This window comes from Silene latifolia, chromosome 9 (genome assembly GCF_048544455.1).
Source record: "Silene latifolia isolate original U9 population chromosome 9, ASM4854445v1, whole genome shotgun sequence".
Taxonomy (NCBI): Eukaryota; Viridiplantae; Streptophyta; class Magnoliopsida; order Caryophyllales; family Caryophyllaceae; genus Silene; species Silene latifolia.
Genome location: NC_133534.1, coordinates 159340337 through 159358756, shown reverse-complemented (window position 1 = coordinate 159358756; position 18420 = coordinate 159340337).

Here is an 18420-nt window from a genome sequence, read left to right as displayed (position 1 = left end):
TCTCACATTTGACGTTTTTGAAAGCCAAACAATGTCATATAATGTCTAAAATCCAAGTTCATTTACTTCCGAAATTGACAGATTGCCATGAAATCATTAAACGTAAGTGTGTTCAATCCTCACATGAATGAAGTACATTTAACCTAATTCGAAAGTTTTGTACAATTAGTTTTATGTTTGCTACTTTTGATCCAAAATTAGATTTAAGAATTTGAATTTGTGTGTTTTTACCATCAATTTGTAATTGCGTTTGTCAAAAGTATTCATTATCGGTCTGAGTCCAATCATTGTTAACCGTGTTTGTCAAAATTGGTTAACTTTTAGTTTTTAACACTGAATTGTGTATTTCTCAACACAAAGTTTAGTCGCTTAGATTAGTAACATAATATTGCAAAACTTTCTTTTTAATCTCAGACATTTCAGTATATCTCACGTTCGAATCAAACAATTTCGAGTATGACGGCCTTTGCTTGCTCTTGTGATGCTTACTCTTCGACCTCCGTTTCTTACCACCACAAAATACTACTTTTACCAATATAAAAAAGCCGAGAAGAGTATACCCATAGTATAACCACCCATGTTCTGAAAGACGCAAATGACTCTATGGTGTCATTCTCAATCATATTCCGTAATTTTCTATGAACTGTTTCCGTTTCCTTGTTAAGAGCCATCTTATCTGGAGTACCTGCTGACTTGGGTCTAGGCAGTTTTGCTTTTATGATGCAGATAAAGAGCTTCATTCAATGTTCTAATACATTCTATGTTGAGCATATCCCGATGATACGAGATATCGTCGGTTTTAATAAGAGTTGATGGGTTAGGAGGGTCAGGGAACTTAGGCCCTGTTCTTTCTGGCTTATTTTTAGCTCACTTCAGTTCATCTCAGCTCTATTCAGTTCAATTCAGCTCGATTCGATTCGATTCGGCTCGATTCGATTCGATTCGGCTCGATTCGATTCGATTCGGCTCTATTCGATTCGGCTCGGCTCGATTCGATTCAGCTCGGCTCTATTCGATTCGATTCAGCTCAGCTCAGCTCCATTCAGTTCAGCTCAGCTCAGCCCATTCAGTTCAGCTCAGTTCAGTTCAGCTCTACTAAATTTAGGCCATTTCAATTTTGCACGTCTTAAACTTAATACGTAGTTTTTATTAATATTTTTAATACTAGTCGTTGTGCCGCGCCCTCCCGGGCGCGGAGCCCCAATTTGATTAACCGCTGACATGATACTAATGGGATTTCCGTATAATTAATGTGCACCTGGCCTTGAGCAGCATGGTAATTACGTTACGAAGTTGGTCCCTACCATTTAGGGGACACATCAACAGCCTTACGCTACAATCTTAGGCAGTCAAAATCCTATTGTTTCTGACAACAAAAAAAAAAAAAATAATCCTATGGTATAGCCCTGCGGCCAGAACGTATAAGTTAACAGGTGGGTCAGTAATCGGGGAGTAGTGGGCTGCACTGGAAAGACAAAATAAAGGTAATATTATACAGTCTAGATATGATTCAGATGAGACAAGTGAGGAATACATGAAAGGAGTAAAACATAGTTTTGCAGAAAAGCTAGATACTTCTACACAAAATGTAGGGCTTGTCTAGTAGTCATATGTTACTAATCACCCACTACATTTCGATTGTATTGGCTTTTTTCTGCCATCCCGAATTTATACTTGAAAGTGTGCACCGGGTACAAAATTGTACCAAAATTTGTCAATTTTTGGTGTTTAGATTAGAGTGACTTTTTGGAGCACCCACTCCATCAGGAGTTCTGGAGAGAGCTGTTGTTGGCACTACCTGAACGTACAACTTAGTTGTCCTTGATTTGTTTTCAATATAGTCGAGGTAGGCCTGTCTTTCCTGCATATAAGGCAAATGTATTTATGGTTAGTCTCAGCTTAAATGCATGATTTTTCATTGGGCTTTGTCATTAGGCTGGCATAGGTCAGGGTATCTCAGGTTATTTGCGAGATGCATGACCACTTCATCTAATGTAAACAGAATATTTGGGCACTGCAACTGTTTCGGAAGGTGGAGTATAATCTTCAAAATGCAGAGAGTACATTATCCAATTTCCATAGGCATATTGGATAGCGAAAGTTATATGTGTTTTGCAAAAATGACTATGAAGAATACCTGTGAGCAGTCATTGAGTACAAGAAGGCAGCTTTCACTTCCAAAAGGCTTTCTACATTTTCAGTGTATGCAGTGAGAGTATACTCCCCAGTCTCGTATGCTGCCTCAAATTTTTTCGCCATTCTGTATACATAAAACGTACCCCGGTAGGCAACAGATAGGTGCAGGTGTGTCAACGTGCAGCTTTCTAAAGCCATACCTCGAATGCTGCAACTCCTTCCTATGCGATAATAATCGCGCAACACTAAATGAGTAAACCAGGTGTAATGAATAGCAAGCTAGGAGCAAAACAGTTCAAGAGCATCGAAGGCATTGAAGGTTGAGGTCAAACTAACCATGCATGAGTAAGCATGACACATGCATTCGATGGCGGCTCTTGCAGCAGCTGCGTATCGCGACACGGCGTTCTTAATATACGACATCAATTTCCACCCAACGATCTGCTCTTCCAAAAGGAAATCCCATGATGATTAGCCATCTCATAAGTTTCACCAAGAATGGGATTGAAAGGATTCCAAGTGCGTTGATAAGCATAGTAGACAAATTGCCCACGATGCTGCTTAAAATGACAGAGATATTAGCCTATTAATTGGATGATAAATGTACCAGGCACAAACTCCAACAAAATCGTGCTCACCAGAATAAACCAGTCGCATGTAAGAATCTTCACATTCATCGGCCTGATCTAACAGGTAGCAATATTCCATCAGCTGTCAGAGACGTACATCAGAAATGGATATTAGCACCATTGCCACAAACCTCTGAGCACCAATTCATTTTTTACAACACACTCGTTATGAAGAAACAGTTTGCACAAACCTCCGGCATTATTTGCACCATAATCATTGGCTAAAAAATCTCTACAGGAAGTGTGACCTTTGATGTTACATCTGCTCCAATATATTTCTACATCATTTTCCAGTAGCTATCTCTGTTCTGTAATAAGTAAAACGGAAAGATTAGAATCTTTACACTCGCTCTGTTAGCGGCGGTGAAGAGTTGTCCTACTATAAGTCCTTGGGAAAAGCTAATAACGTTAATGTTTATTTGTTTGAAAAAGGCAGGCACTACTTCACTGAAATTGATAGTTTTAACGAGCTGGGAGGGGTTCAAAAAGAGACCAAGGAGCTTCAAAATTTCACATCAACAGTTATATCATCAATTTACTTCATCTCAACAAATAAACTTCAAATTTAATAAAATTTAGCTTAATCTCACAAAAACCTATTCAAGTTCATTAACTAAACCACAACTAAACCAGTTGAAAACTAATGTCAGTTGTCAACGGTTTACAAAAATCCTTCCTCACAGTTGTTGGAATATGTGTCCTCCGACAATAATGCGTTCACGACTATTGATCATGATGATCACACGTTTAAATCTCATTATAAAGAATACAATTGGGAAGTAATATTGTTACTGTCAACTGGTCAACATATATCGGTAATGATTGGCCGACTAGAGTTTGACATTATTCTTGTCGTGCGACGGTGGTGATCGATTGACCCCTAGGTCATACCTATAGGGCAACACTCTTAATTGATTATTTAATTAATCGTATAATGTTGCGAGTTAATTAAATTACTTGAAAATTGACGGACGATTTTGGAAGTAATATTTACGTATCAAATTGAAATGTGATTAAATGAGATACGGTCTGAGTAATTGAATTGTATCATTACTCGGATAAAATAATTGTTTAATGTAACAATTAAATTTGAATGAATTGTTATAAATACAAACTGTTGTGATTTATAAATTGGTAAAATATTTTGGCACAAGTAATTATGAAATTACTAAGTCGATTTTTGTATGTGACGTATTTTTTATTAATACGTTGATTTTTAATATGTTAAAAATACATAACAAATTTATGTGACATGTGACATGTGACATATTGACAATTGACAAAAATAATATGGAATCCATATTATGAAAGTGCCGAAAATGGGAGGAGCATTAGTCTAATATTGTGTTGTTTATTTATAATTAGTAAACACAATGATTACTAATAAGAGTAGGCATGCAACCCTAGTTTGCATTGTAAAGGCAAACAAGGGCATGCATTGGGTGAGCTCTCTTCCCTCCTCTTCCCTCCTACCCGGTTTTACCAAGGGAAAGGCAAGGGTTTTTGCCTTAGTTTTTGTTTAACACATTACTTCTAATGTGTGATCATTCATTCTATTATTCACTCATCCAAAATATATAGTTCTAGTGAGAAGAAAAATCCTCTCTTCCTCTCTCTTAAAAACCGAAATATTCAAGTGTTAAATAATATTTTGGTTCAATTTTCTACCTTATTAATATTATACTAGTACTTATAATATTAATTTGCATTAAGAGATTGCCTTGGGTATAAAGCTTAGGGAGAGATCCTACACTTGGATCTTGGTTCATCCATAAGGAAAAGCTCAAGAACAAGAGAGAAAGGTGATCTCTCTTGTGCCCAATATAACCGAAATTATCATTGTAAGGACATGATTTCTCCTCTATTTTATTATTGTTTGCATGCATAAAATCCGTTTTAATTTTATGACAAATTAATTTATAACATATATGAGTATGTTAGTATGTATATGAATCTACATTTCCTTCAATCGGTATCAAGAGCCACGGTTGTTTGCATGCAAATCGGTTAAAAGTTTTTCCGAGTTATAAGAATAACAAATAAAACTTGTAAAATTTGTGTTATTATGATATATCACGAAATTAATCCATGCATGTTAATATTTCTGGTCCTAAAATGTTTTAGGATATTTTGGTTAATTGTTCGGATTTTTATTGTTCATATTATTCAATAATGGCATTTAAATGAGATTTTATGAGTAAAAATGTCATTTTTGGTCTAAAATTAGCTATACTTCGAATTTTCACTTGGTTTTTGGATATGTTGTCACATATATTATTTTGAGATAACCTGTAAATTTTCATAATTTTTTGACTTGTTATGCTCGAAAAATGAATTTCTCATTATTAAATTCGGATTTAAGTGAAAAATAGGTTAATATGAGTTAAATTTCGAATCTGGTCATAGAAAATTAATATGTTGTCACATGCAATATTACAAGATGTGTGTAAAATAATTGGCTATAAAGAAGTCTTTTTGCATGATTTATGAATTTTTGAAGAAAAATAGCATAGATAGTGACATTATTAGTGAAAATTAATAAAACATAATCTATGACTTAGGAAAAACGTCTAATGTTGCATTTTATTATCTTTTTCAGATCTAAAATTGAAAAGTTAGTAAAAATAATTTTTCCATGTTTTTATGATTATTTTATTAAAAATCGATAAACCGCAACATTGTTTTTCCGGTAAATTCTCGAAATTTTTTAACCTAAGATTTTGAACATTATGAGTGTCATGGAATTTTTCCAGAATGTTCATGAGTTTAAATTTCAAATTTTGAATTTATTTGAAATTTTGTGATTTACTTGAAGTTTAATAGCTTATTTTGTAATTTTTAGTCCATTTATGAACAATTTTATAAAATATTGGTTAATTATGGTCAAATTATTAGTGAAGACTATATTTTGAGTCCTAAGAGGTTAGGGTAATTAACTTATGCATAAATATGAGTTTATGTATTTTTGTGATTATAAAAATGTTGAAATCACGCAAATCCGTAAAAACCGAGTAATATACGATATTGGCAAATTAAAGGCGATTTAGCATAAAATTGAGCATGTTCATACATATTATAATGCTGCATTTTCTTTATGATTGTCATAATTTTAATTTATGTAATTTTGAATTATGTAATTTTACTTAGTATGGCCCTAGATTTTAATTGGTATTTCCCGAAATGTATGGGAATATCGATTCGGTTGTAATTTTTATTGTGATCTCGTATCACCGTTTTGTAATTTAATAGATTTATTTTATTTTAGTTACAAATGTGTAATAGGAAATTATGTAATTTGTTATGTAATTTTATTCATTCCGGAGTTCCCAAAGACGGATTTCTTCAAGAATGGCGATACATAAAGACGGTGTTACCTCGAGATGCGTGTCACAACCGAAGTTCAAGGGACCAATGGAGTTGGTTTCCGAATATGTACTAGTTAAATAAGTTTTTCTATTTTAGGAAAGGCCATACTAGGATTTATTTATCTTTATGCTTGCATTTTATTTTATGTCACATGCATCGCTAAATCGCCATAACTAAAACATGCATTGTTATTTTATCGAGTTTATCGACCGTGTCAATTCAAATTATCGTAGTTCACCGCTTTAGTTCACTTAAAACGTGATAGATAATAAATTGACATGACCTCTCGCTAAAACAATTAATTGAGACATAGCCTTACCAAATAGTAGAAACCATGAAAACCTATTTCACGAGGGAGTGCACTCGGCTACCCCGGGGTACAAACCTTGTTACGTAGGGGAAGTGGGTGATAAATGTCTAATCCACCGAATTCATGTTGATGAGGGTTTCATCGGCTACCCCGTGCCTAAGTTAATGTGGGTTTGGATAATGGACACATTTATTCGAAATTTGGATTGAACTCAACAAAAGTAATCGATGAGGGTTTCATCGGCTACCCCGTGCCCTTGTTGATGTGTTTTGCTATAGATAAATATTTGAGTAATTTTATCGACCAAGAGTTCTAAAAGTAGAATCGATTAAAAGTTAATCCACCGAGTTATATTGATAAAGGTTTCATCGGCTACCCCGTGCCTAAGTCGATATGAATTTGGGTCTTGGAATCATTTATCTAGTTGGGTAGAGGTCACTAGAAAAATGCATAAAACTTGTTTAAATCATACATTTTTACGAGTATTATTAAAACGACAATTGTTTTACTCCTTATATTTTGTTTTGTAGACCACTTCTTTTTCATAACAAATGGCAACATCAACACCAACTCCTAATGCTACACCACTCGCTAGTTCGTCTTGGCTCCGATCCTTTATGGATCGTTGTAAACTTGAAAAGAATGGGTCAAATTTCTCCGATTGGGATGCCCAACTCAAATTAGCCGCCGAAGGTGACGACAAGCTTCGTTACCTCACCGAGGCCTCTCCACCCGAACCCTCCACTAGGTCCACCGCGGCCACTAGGGAAGCATATGAGGCTTACCAAAAGGAGTCCGCCGCAATGAAAAATGTCTTGATATTTGCGATGGAGGCGGACCTCCAAAGGAGAGCCTTTAAAATGGGCAATGCTAATGAGATTTACTCCAAACTTGTGACCATGTTTTCACAAACTCCGCGGATCGTCCAATATGAGGCGGCCGCGGCATTCTTTGATCTCGACTTCAAAGAGGGCCAAAAGGTTAGCCCTCATGTGCTCAAACTCATGGAGCTTGTCGAGACCTTGAAAATTCAAAAGGTTGAAATCCCCAAAGAACTCATCGTAGATAGGATTCTACACTCCTTGTCCAAAGTCAAGGCATATGTGCAATTCCGGGTGAATTTCATGTTGGGGTTGGTGTCCTTAACAGTTAGTGCAAGGACTTATAAATCTCTAAAAGGATCAAAGGGCATACTTTTGGTATTATTATCAGTTGATCCACGTTTATCAATAACGGTTGGCTTGCTAGATAAGTTTGACGTTATTGTCATACAGATGGCGGTGATCAACTGGTCCCTAAAAGTCACACCTATAGGATACGTTTGAGAGATGTGACAAGTATGAAAATACTTGTCATGTAGATGCCAAAATTGACTAACCGGTTAGTCCGAGTTATTTGACTAATAATAAGTCAAAATGTGATGTTGAGATATGTTATTTAATACGGATTAAATAATAATGGCTAAGACGAATTAAGCAGTTAATTCGTAAATTGAATGTAAGCGTTTTATATTTAATTAAATGTATATTGAAAATTAATTATACAATATTGTCTTTGTCGGACATGTATTAATACTTCAACTAATCCGTGTTATTAGTCGATGTATTAATAACCGATAACCGATGACAGATTATAATAAAACCCGTCATATACATTTTAGCATTTGCGAATCTGGACCTCGAGCTAAAAGTAAGAGGAAGTGGAAGCCCACTTCCCCATGAGGGCTCTCGGTTTTGGTCGAATTAGGAGAACAAAAGGGAGAGCCTTCTCCTTCCAGTTAACCTAATCATCATTAGTGAAAAACAATTAGGGTTTCAGTGCAATTTTTCTCGAAATTCCTAGATCTCACATCGTAAAACCTCACAAGAGCTTTCTCAATATTGCAAGTCAATTAGAAAGCATTTCTAGCACAAGGGCATAGTCTCGGACGGTCTTGGGTGCAACAATTAGGAGGGAATCTCTGTTGATTTCTGTTCTTTACGCCGCACTATAAAGGACCCGAGGTTGATTCTTTATCTTTGTCGTTTCTATATTGTATTTCGTTTATGACCATATTTCACATGTTAAATTTACGTTATAGTCCTAAATTTAAAGGGTCTTATACGGATATTACCCCACAAGTGGTATCAGAGCGAGGCCACGTAAATTTTCATTGTGATTTTTCATAAAACGATTTGAAACGGTTGTTTTTGTCTCAAGACCGTGCCTTGTTTTACACGGCTGAAATTTTTGAAACCGTGACATGTTTTACACGGTTGTTTCATTTTTTTCGATTTGTTTTTGTGCATATTGTTGTTTTATACGGAGATTATAACAATATGTCAAGTTTTGTCAGATCATAAAATTGTTCTTATGCGTTTTTGATCAAAATTGCATTTGTTTTGTTTCGTCAAAACAGTTTTCACGAGATTTTTTTTGTACTCGATCGAGCATGTTTTTTATCGATCGAGTGGTTTTTCTGTCTTATTTTTACTCGATCGAGTCCCTTTGCCGCACTCGATCGACCACTTTTAAAACCCATTGATCGCTTCGATCGAGACCTCCTCGTACTCGATCGAACAGTGTTGCTAATAAAAGTACTCGATCGACCTCCGGTTTAGTCGATCGAGCACTTTCTGTTTGGCAATCCTCTCGATCGACTAGCGATTCATCGATCGAGCTCTTTGTTCCTCGGTCGAGCACTTATGTCCCTGGATCGAGTGATTTTGGTTTGGCGACTTTGAAAATTTATCCTTTTGTTTTAAATTTTCTTTTGGCCTTAATATGTACTTTATACGGATATTGTACACTCGCTATGATTGTGAAACGGTTCACACACGTACCATTAAGTTATTTTAAAGCGTATTTAAAGTAACGGATTGTATTAGATTAAAATTAAATTGATAGAAGCGGTTTTATCACATGAATTTTAATCATTAAAAAGGTGGTTTGGATAAATTTAACATAATTACGGAATTATGTCACGAATAAATTTGTTTTAGTTGATGCATTTTCTTTTATCGTTGATTTGAATGCTGTGAATGCTTTATATTACGTATTTATTTATTTTACAAACGGTTGTAACTTAGTGTGGCCTTAGTAGAACGTGTTACCGTAATGATGGAACACGGTCTTGGTTGTATTTTGAGATCTCGTATCTCCGTTTTGGATTTTTCACTTGTAATTACAGTTTTTAATTAGAATGTAAATAGGTTTATATTTTGTAATTTTAATTGTAATTTTTGAGAAGACCAAAGATGGAGACCGATGCTCACTCCCGCTACATGGATCAAGATGGAACATCAAGACAAGCTTCTCGGGTCCAACGGTGGATTCCAAAGTTGTTTTATGTTCTTTTTATTAGGATAGGCCACACTAGGAATTTTATTTACGTATTGCATTCTTTTATTTATTTTTCGCAACGATTATATGCATCATATTCCGCCTAAAAACCAAACCACCTATTTATTGAATGAAAACTGACACATATAGTGGTCACGAGTTAGTTTTTTTTTTTTTGACATTCTCATGTCACATGATTTTAAGCCATCACCTAAATTAATTCATTCACGCAGACGCTAGTTATTCGTTCACTTAAAATGAATTATAATTTTGTTGATGGGATCTTCCTCGTATAAACCAAAATTGAGAACGGTCTTTATAGGTCAAACTCCAATGAGTCCCTTCTTCGTCGGTAGGCATAATATGACCCCTTCTACGTCGGGTAAGTTGGAACCGATTGACCTATTTTATCTCAATACTATGGTCACTCGTACGATCCTGTGATCATGGTGGACTATAGATAGGATTTCTGTAAATCTATCGACCGAGAGTTCTTACGGAAGAATTAGCTAAACAGTTGGCTTATCAATTTACGGAAATTGAGTCTTGGGATCACTTGTATCATTCTTGAGGGAGATCAATTATGCAAGTGCTTGAGTCTACACGTTAAAATACATTTTAAATAGACTTAAATCACCTCGATGAGTTGCTTATTTCGTTTTGTTTTTCTTTCTTTTTCGGTGTAGATCACGAATTTTAAAGCGCTAATAACAAATGGTGGTTCTACCGATAACCCAATGCCAAGTGCCACATTGGACCGTGAGTCCGGCCGGATCTTCATGAATCGATGAATCAGTCCACTCGATCGAAGAATGATGGATCAAACTTCGCGGATTGGGAGGCGGCATTACGGAATGTCGTCGCTGGCGACGGGAAGCTCAAATATCTATTAGAGCCCATCCCGGCAAACCCAGGTCCCACGGCTAGAGCTGCTGAAATCACCAAGTTTAATGATTTCTGTATGGAAGCGGGTGCGATTAAAAACGTACTCATTTTTGCAATGGAACCCAATTTGCAGAAACGCTTCATAGCCCATGGTGCAAACAAGATTTTCACCACGCTCACTAAGGAATTCTCGAAAGCACCGAGAATCGTGACCTATGAGCATACCACTCGCTTCTTTGATGCGAGACTCCAGAAGGGCCAACCAGTTAGCCCACACATTCTCAGCATGATTGAGAATGTCGAGAAGCTGGAGACCTTTGATTGTAAGATCAGCGAGAACATTGTGATCGACCGCATGCTTCACTCACTCCACGATGGTTTTTCGCAATTTAGAGCGAATTACTATATGAATGATTTGAAGAAAAGTCCCCATGAACTGCACTCCCTTCTCGTACAGACCGAGAAGGACATGAAGTTCAGTGGGAGCTTGAAACAGGATGTTCTCGTTGTGACAAACAAGGGGAAAGGTAAGGGCAAAGCTCAGGCAAACCTAGCAGTAGGTAAACCGAAGTTCAAGAAGTCAGGTTCAGGTAAGAGTGGGCCTGGTGAGTCGAGCACCTCATCAGGCACGACAAAGAGCAAGAATGAAAACATGGAATGCCATCATTGCCACAAGACTGGGCATTGGAGGCGTACATGTCCTGTTTATCATGAGGACTTAAAGGCAGGTCGTGTTAAACCTGTTGGTATGTCTTCTTCTTCTTCTTCTACTTTTATTCATATGATTGAGATTAACCACGCAAGTTACGGAACTTGAGTACTTGATCGGTTGTGGTTCTCATCTGTGTAATCATGTGCGGGGGCTCCGAAACATCGAACCCCTCGTAAAGGGTGAGGTGGACTGCGTGTCGGGAATGGAGCAAGAGTGGCTGCCATCTCAAAGGGGACATATGTGATCCAGCTTCCTAGCGGATTTGAGTTGTCATTATATGATTGCTATTATGTACCTAGTCTTTCGAAAAACATTATTTCAGTTTCTGCACTTGATAAACTTGGTTTTTCATTTGTAATAGAGAATAATACTTGCATTTTCTCATTACACGATATGATTCTGCAAGGAGTCTCCATGAACGGAATTTATGTTTTAGATCAGACCACCGAAATATTACACGTAATGAATAAAAGGTTAAAGGTTGGTGACAAAGATCAAACGTATCTATGGCACTGCCGTATGGGACACATTAATGAGAAACGCGTAAAACAGCTCATCAAGAATGGAGCTATCTCGGCCTTTGATTTTCAATCATTTGGCACGTGTGAATCATGTCTCATCGGTAAGATGACTCGTATTTCCTTCAAAGGTGTTGGAATGCGTATGCTGCGACCTATTAGGACACATACACACGGATGTATGTGGTCCTATGTCAATCACCGCACGAGAAGGCTATAGGTATTTCATCACTTTCACGGACGATTTAAGTAGATATGGCTATGTCTACTTAATGAAGCACAAAAGTGAATCCTTTGAGAAATTCAAGGAATACCAGAATAGGGTACAGAACCTATTGGGTAGAAAGATTAAAACACTACGTTCAGATCGTGGTGGCGAGTATCTTTCTCACGAGTTTGATCAACACCTTAAAGGCGTGGGATTGCCCTACGTTAACTCCACCTGGAACACCTCGGTTGAATGGTGTGTCCGAACGGAGAAATCGAACACTACTTGATATGGTTCGATCCATGATGAGTCACACCGTGTTGCCCGACTCATTGTGGGGTTATGCTCTTCGTCATTTGCTCTAATACTTAACCGAAGTCCGTCTAAAGTGTTGACAAGACTCCATATGAACTATGGAAGGGAACGGTCCCTAACTTGTCCTTTATACGGGTTTGGGGCTGCGAGGCTTATGTCAAGTGGAGACACGAGGATAAGCTCGGCCCGCGATCGGTCAAGACATACTTTATAGGTTATCCTAAAGGAACACTTGGTCATTACTTCTATTCGCCAACCGAACAACGTGTTTTTGTTGCGGCTAGTGCGACATTCTTAGAGAAGGAATTTCTCGAGAATGCAAAGAGTGATAGAACCTTCGACCCGTCGGAGATTCCAGAACCAAATACCGAGCAACTATTGGAGGAACCAATTCCTTCAATCCCGGCTGCGGTGAATATTCCTGAGGAACCTAGGAGGTCGGGAAGAGTCTCTATTCCTCCGGACAGATACATTGGTATGGTCGAGGAACATGACATATATGACATTCTACTCTTAACGAGTAGTGAACCCGCAACCTATAAAGGTGCCATGACTAGTTCTGACTCAAAGCTATGGCTTGAGGCCATGCAATCCGAGATGGACTCCATGTATGAGAACAACGTGTGGGATCTTGTTGAATTACCTGCTAAGGTTCGTCCCCTTCAATGCAAATGGCTTTACAAGATAAAGCATTCTGTGGAAGGTCAACAAGATATCTACAAAGCACGACTAGTTGCTAAAGGTTTCACCCAAGTGCCAGGTTTGCACTACGATGAGATTTTTGCACCCGTAGTCATGCTGCGTTCCATTCGGATTATCTTAGCGATTGCCGCCTTTCATGACTATGAAATTTGGCAAATGGACGTGAAAACCGCCTTCTTAAACGGCTTTTTGGAGGAAGAGTTGTACATGGCACAACCCGAAGGTTTCATCGATCCAGAACATCCTAAGAAAGTGTGCAAGCTTAAGCGTTCCATTTATGGACTTAAGCAAGCATCAAGGAGTTGGAATCATCGCTTCGACCAAGTGATAAAAGAAAATGGATTTACTCGATCGGTCGAGGAACCATGTCTATATATCAAGTCGAGTGGGAGCAAGATTGTCTTCTTAATATTGTATGTTGACGACATACTCCTGATTGAGAATGACATACCTCTCTTAACTTCGGTGAAAGTATGGTTGAAAAACCATTTCCAGATGAAAGATCTGGGAGAGGCACAAAGAATTCTAGGCATCCGCATCTATCGAGATAGATCACGACGGATGTTATCTCTCAGTCAGGAGTCTTACATAGACAAAGTCCTAGAGAGATTCAGCATGACTAACTCCAAGAAGGGTTTTATTCCTATGGCTCCAGGGGTGCATTTGAGCAAGTCTCAGTCACCAGAGACACCGGAAGAGAAAGAGCGCATGACACGGATTCCCTATGCTTCGGCTATAGGATCAATCATGTATGCCATGATATGTACACGTCCCGACGTGGCATATGCATTGAGTATGACAAGTCGATTCCAACAGCATCCAGGTGAATCACATTGGCTGGCTGTCAAGAACATTCTTAAGTACCTACGGAGGACTAAAGATTGGGCATTGACTTATGGAGGCCCTCAAAAGCTATGCGCAACGATTCTGTGAGATGCTAGCTTCCAAACGGATCGAGATGACTCGAAATCTCGGTCTGGATTCGTTTTTACTCTTAATGGCGCTGCAGATCAGTGGAAGAGTTCCAAACAAACTGTTACAGCAGATTCTACGACTGAGTCCGAGTACTATGCCGCGTCTGAAGCTACAAAGGAAGCGATATGGATGCGTCAATTCTTACATGGACTATCTGTAGTGCCTAGTTCGAATGACCCGATCACCATCTATTGCGACAATAGTGGTGCCATCTTCCAAGCTAAGGAGCCAAAGTCTAGCAACAAGTCTAGACATGTACAACGGAAAGCTCATCTAATCCGAGATTACGTGGAGCAAAAGGAAGTAGTGATAGAAAAGATTGCTACTGAGATGATAACATAGCGAGATCCTCTCACTAAACCATTACGACAAGATAAGCATGAAGGGCATGTTAATTCCATGGGAATTAAACGTGTTCCAAAGTTGTAGTACTCTTTTATGGATTAGATTCATTCGCTTTTGTACTCTATACGACATCATCGTTTTGATATTTTATATATATTTTGTTTTTCATGTGGATTTGTATAACAAATTTTGAACACCACAAAGTGAACTGAACAAACATTATATTTTTGGTCCTTAATTGCCCACATGAGTGATAACTCGGCAATTATTTTGTGACGTTGGTTGATGGTGGGTTCAACGAGCCATAAGTCAACCGGTTGGTGACCAATCACAAAGGCGATTTATACGGATATTTCGTAGGACACAATTGTGACATCTACGTGGAGTCCTAAATGTTTTATAACATTCGGTGCCCGGTCGTGGATAGGACCTCCATGGTGATCCTAAGAGTCGATTCTTTTGACTATCGACTATCTCTTGAGACTACGGCAGATTTTGGGTGACTTTGGTTTCTTTCTCATGGTCATCCGTAACAGGGGGCCAAGTAGATTTTTTTCGGGTCATTTCATCTTTGTGCTTAGATCGGAAGGAGTCGAGTTGAAGGAAATATTCAGCCTTTATCAGGTACTCGATATTTCTCAGGGCCACTCGAGGAGCTGTAACTGAAATGCATGGCCATGCTCGGATACGGATTCGTTTTATCAATTAAGTTACTCTCTAGTCGGGGAAACCACTCTAGATACAGATCGATTGTAAAATACGACCTTTGCGGATCCGGATCTGCAAATTGTTTTACATTGAGTGGGAGAAATTTTTAAATGAATATGAGAATCGGTTATCGCACATACACTTGTACGGACAAGTGGGAGTTTGTTGGAGCTGTGTCCTCCAGTTAGTGCGGATAACGTCATTGCACATACACTTGTACGGACAAGTGGGAGCTTGTTGGGGTTGGTGTCCTTAACAGTTAGTGCAAGGACTTATAAATCTCTAAAAGGATCAAAGGGCATACTTTTGGTATTATTATCAGTTGATCCACGTTTATCAATAACGGTTGGCTTGCTAGATAAGTTTGACGTTATTGTCATACAGATGGCGGTGATCAACTGGTCCCTAAAAGTCACACCTATAGGATACGTTTGAGAGATGTGACAAGATGAAAATACTTGTCATGTAGATGCCAAAATTGACTAACCGGTTAGTCCGAGTTATTTGACTAATAATAAGTCAAAATGTGATGTTGAGATATGTTATTTAATACGGATTAAATAATAATGGCTAAGACAATTAAGCGATTAATTCGTAAATTGAATGTAAGCGTTTTATATTTAATTAAATGTATATTGAAAATTAATTATACAATATTGTCTTTGTCGGACATGTATTAATACTTCAACTAATCCGTGTTATTAGTCGATGTATTAATAACCGATAACCGATGACAGTTTATAATAAAAACCCGTCATATACATTTTAGCATTTGGCGAACTGGACCTCGAGCTAAAAGTAAGAGGAAGTGGAAGCCCACTTCCCCATGAGGGCTCTCGGTTTTGGCCGAATTAGGAGAACAAAAGGGAGAGCCTTCTCCTTCCAGTTAACCTAATCATCATTAGTGAAAAACAATTAGGGTTTCAGTGCAATTTTCTCTGAAATTCCTAGATCTCACATCGTAAAACCTCACAAGAGCTTTCTCAATATTGCAAGTCAATTAGAAAGCATTGCTAGCACAAGGGCATAGTCTCAGACGGTCTTGGGTGCAACAATTAGGAGGGAATCTCTGTTGATTTCTGTTCTTTACGCCGCACTATAAAGGACCCGAGGTTGATTCTTTATCTTTGTCGTTTCTATATTGTATTTCGTTTATGACCATATTTCACATGTTAAATTTACGTTATAGTCCTAAATTTAAAGGGTCTTATACGGATATTACCCCACATTTCAACATGCAAGACAAGGATGTGTCTCTTGAGGAGTTGCACAAGTTACTTGTGCAAGCCGAGAGGGACATGGGGTTAAATGTGAACCCTCCCAAGGATGTGCTTAACATAAGCACAAAGAGTAAGGGGAAGTTCAAGAAGAGTGGAAAGAAGGGTAAAAAGCAAGCTCCCACATTCACCAAAGCTAAGTCTTGTGAAGCTAGCACATCCAAAGTCAAGAAGGGTCCTCTTGATAAATGCCATTATTGTAATGGCATGGGACATTGGAAAAGAAATTGTTCCAAATACCTTGGTGATATCAAAGCTGGAAAGATCACTCCAGTAGGTAAATGACTAACCTTCTTTTATGTTTCTAAATTCAACTATGGTATTATGATGCAAAGTTGTGATAATGTATCTCCCTTTTTATTGTAAATAGGGCCTCCACCAAGCAAAGACAAGGGAAAAGAAAAACAAGCATGAGAAACCATGGAGAAGCTAAGGATAGCTTTAATGGAGCTTTGTTTTTCATTGTCTTATTTTAAGTTATGTTTTGAATTTTTAGAACTTTAAGTTTCCGTGTTCGACATGGAAAAGAATTTTGGATAATGGTTTGTATTTTGGATGATGGTGACTTGGTTTGCAACCCAAGTCACCCGTTTTTATCATTTATCCTTTATGTTCTAAAATTTCATCTTTAAATGCTTGCGTTTTGAAACATAAGATTATTCACTTAAAGGTGATCTAATAGACAATTATAATGACGGGTTTCATTATATGTCCACATGCTTAAGGCTTGTGTATGATCATTTATAAAGTGATACTGAGTTTATGAACTCTCTTAAAGGTATGTCAATCACCAAGTACACATATGAATTCAATAACAATTAGTCTACCTATGAGGTAGTTCTCCTTATAATTCAACATCATTAATTTGTGTCTCACATGCTATCTTTGAATGTTTAGTGTATTTATTCTAAAGATAGAGTGGGAGAAAATGAGGACACAACACACGAGACAAAGATCAAATTGTGTTTTTGTGTATATGAAGATCTACACAAGAGAGAATGATTTGAATAAAGGTATATCTATTTACATAGTATGCCGAATAGATGAGATCTATGGTCTCAAGTTAGTTCTATATGACTAAAGAGACCAAGTGTAATAATCATAAGAGTATATTCTCAAGATAACTACACGAGGAGACCAAAAGAAGTTTTGGAATAAAATGACTAATGTAAAGTCTTAACAAGTTTTTGACTAAGTTTATGAAACATTTGACCAATAGTTTCAACCATGAGATTTACTTAAGAGCCTAAATGAATCAAAGTAACATACTAGTTATGATCGAGTTGCAAAATTGATATACCGATATCTTCAATGGCCAAAGTTTTAACCACGCAAATGTCATTGCTTAACCTCCCTATGAAATGGTTAAACCTCCTTCCAAAAGGGTAATTGTGAAGGACGTATTCTAGATATTGTTTATATTTGAATAATGACATTACTACACATCATTATGACATGAGTGTGTTGGGGATTTAAAATCCCTTTCCGTAAGGTTGAGATGAAACCACTTCAAAATAGGTATTTTGAAAGGATATGATAGGGAACATATATGGTTTTATCCTAATAACTTGGCAAAGCAATTTATATTTAAATTCTTGAATAAAAATTTCGATTGAGAAGTCAATTTCGAAATGTGTTGAATTGAGTGGGAGTTAGGAAAATCTCATGTGAAGACATGGAATTTAGTGGGAGCTATCATCCTTGAATGTTTAAAACTAATCACTCATTAAAGAATGACGAGCAAATACCTTCTTTCATAAAGAAGCTTTTGAGTTTTCAATTCTGGATGAAAATGGACAATGATGAATCCAATTACATCAAGACATGTTGGATTAGTATTAAGAGATACACATCATATCAACATTCACATAGGATATTCATGTAAATGAAAATGGGATTACCATTAGCAGTCATGGTAGTTCATTGAACCTAAAAACGGTTGATCTCATGATTATTAGTAACTAATGTTTCCGCCATTAGAATAATCATGTACATGTCCAATTATGAATCATA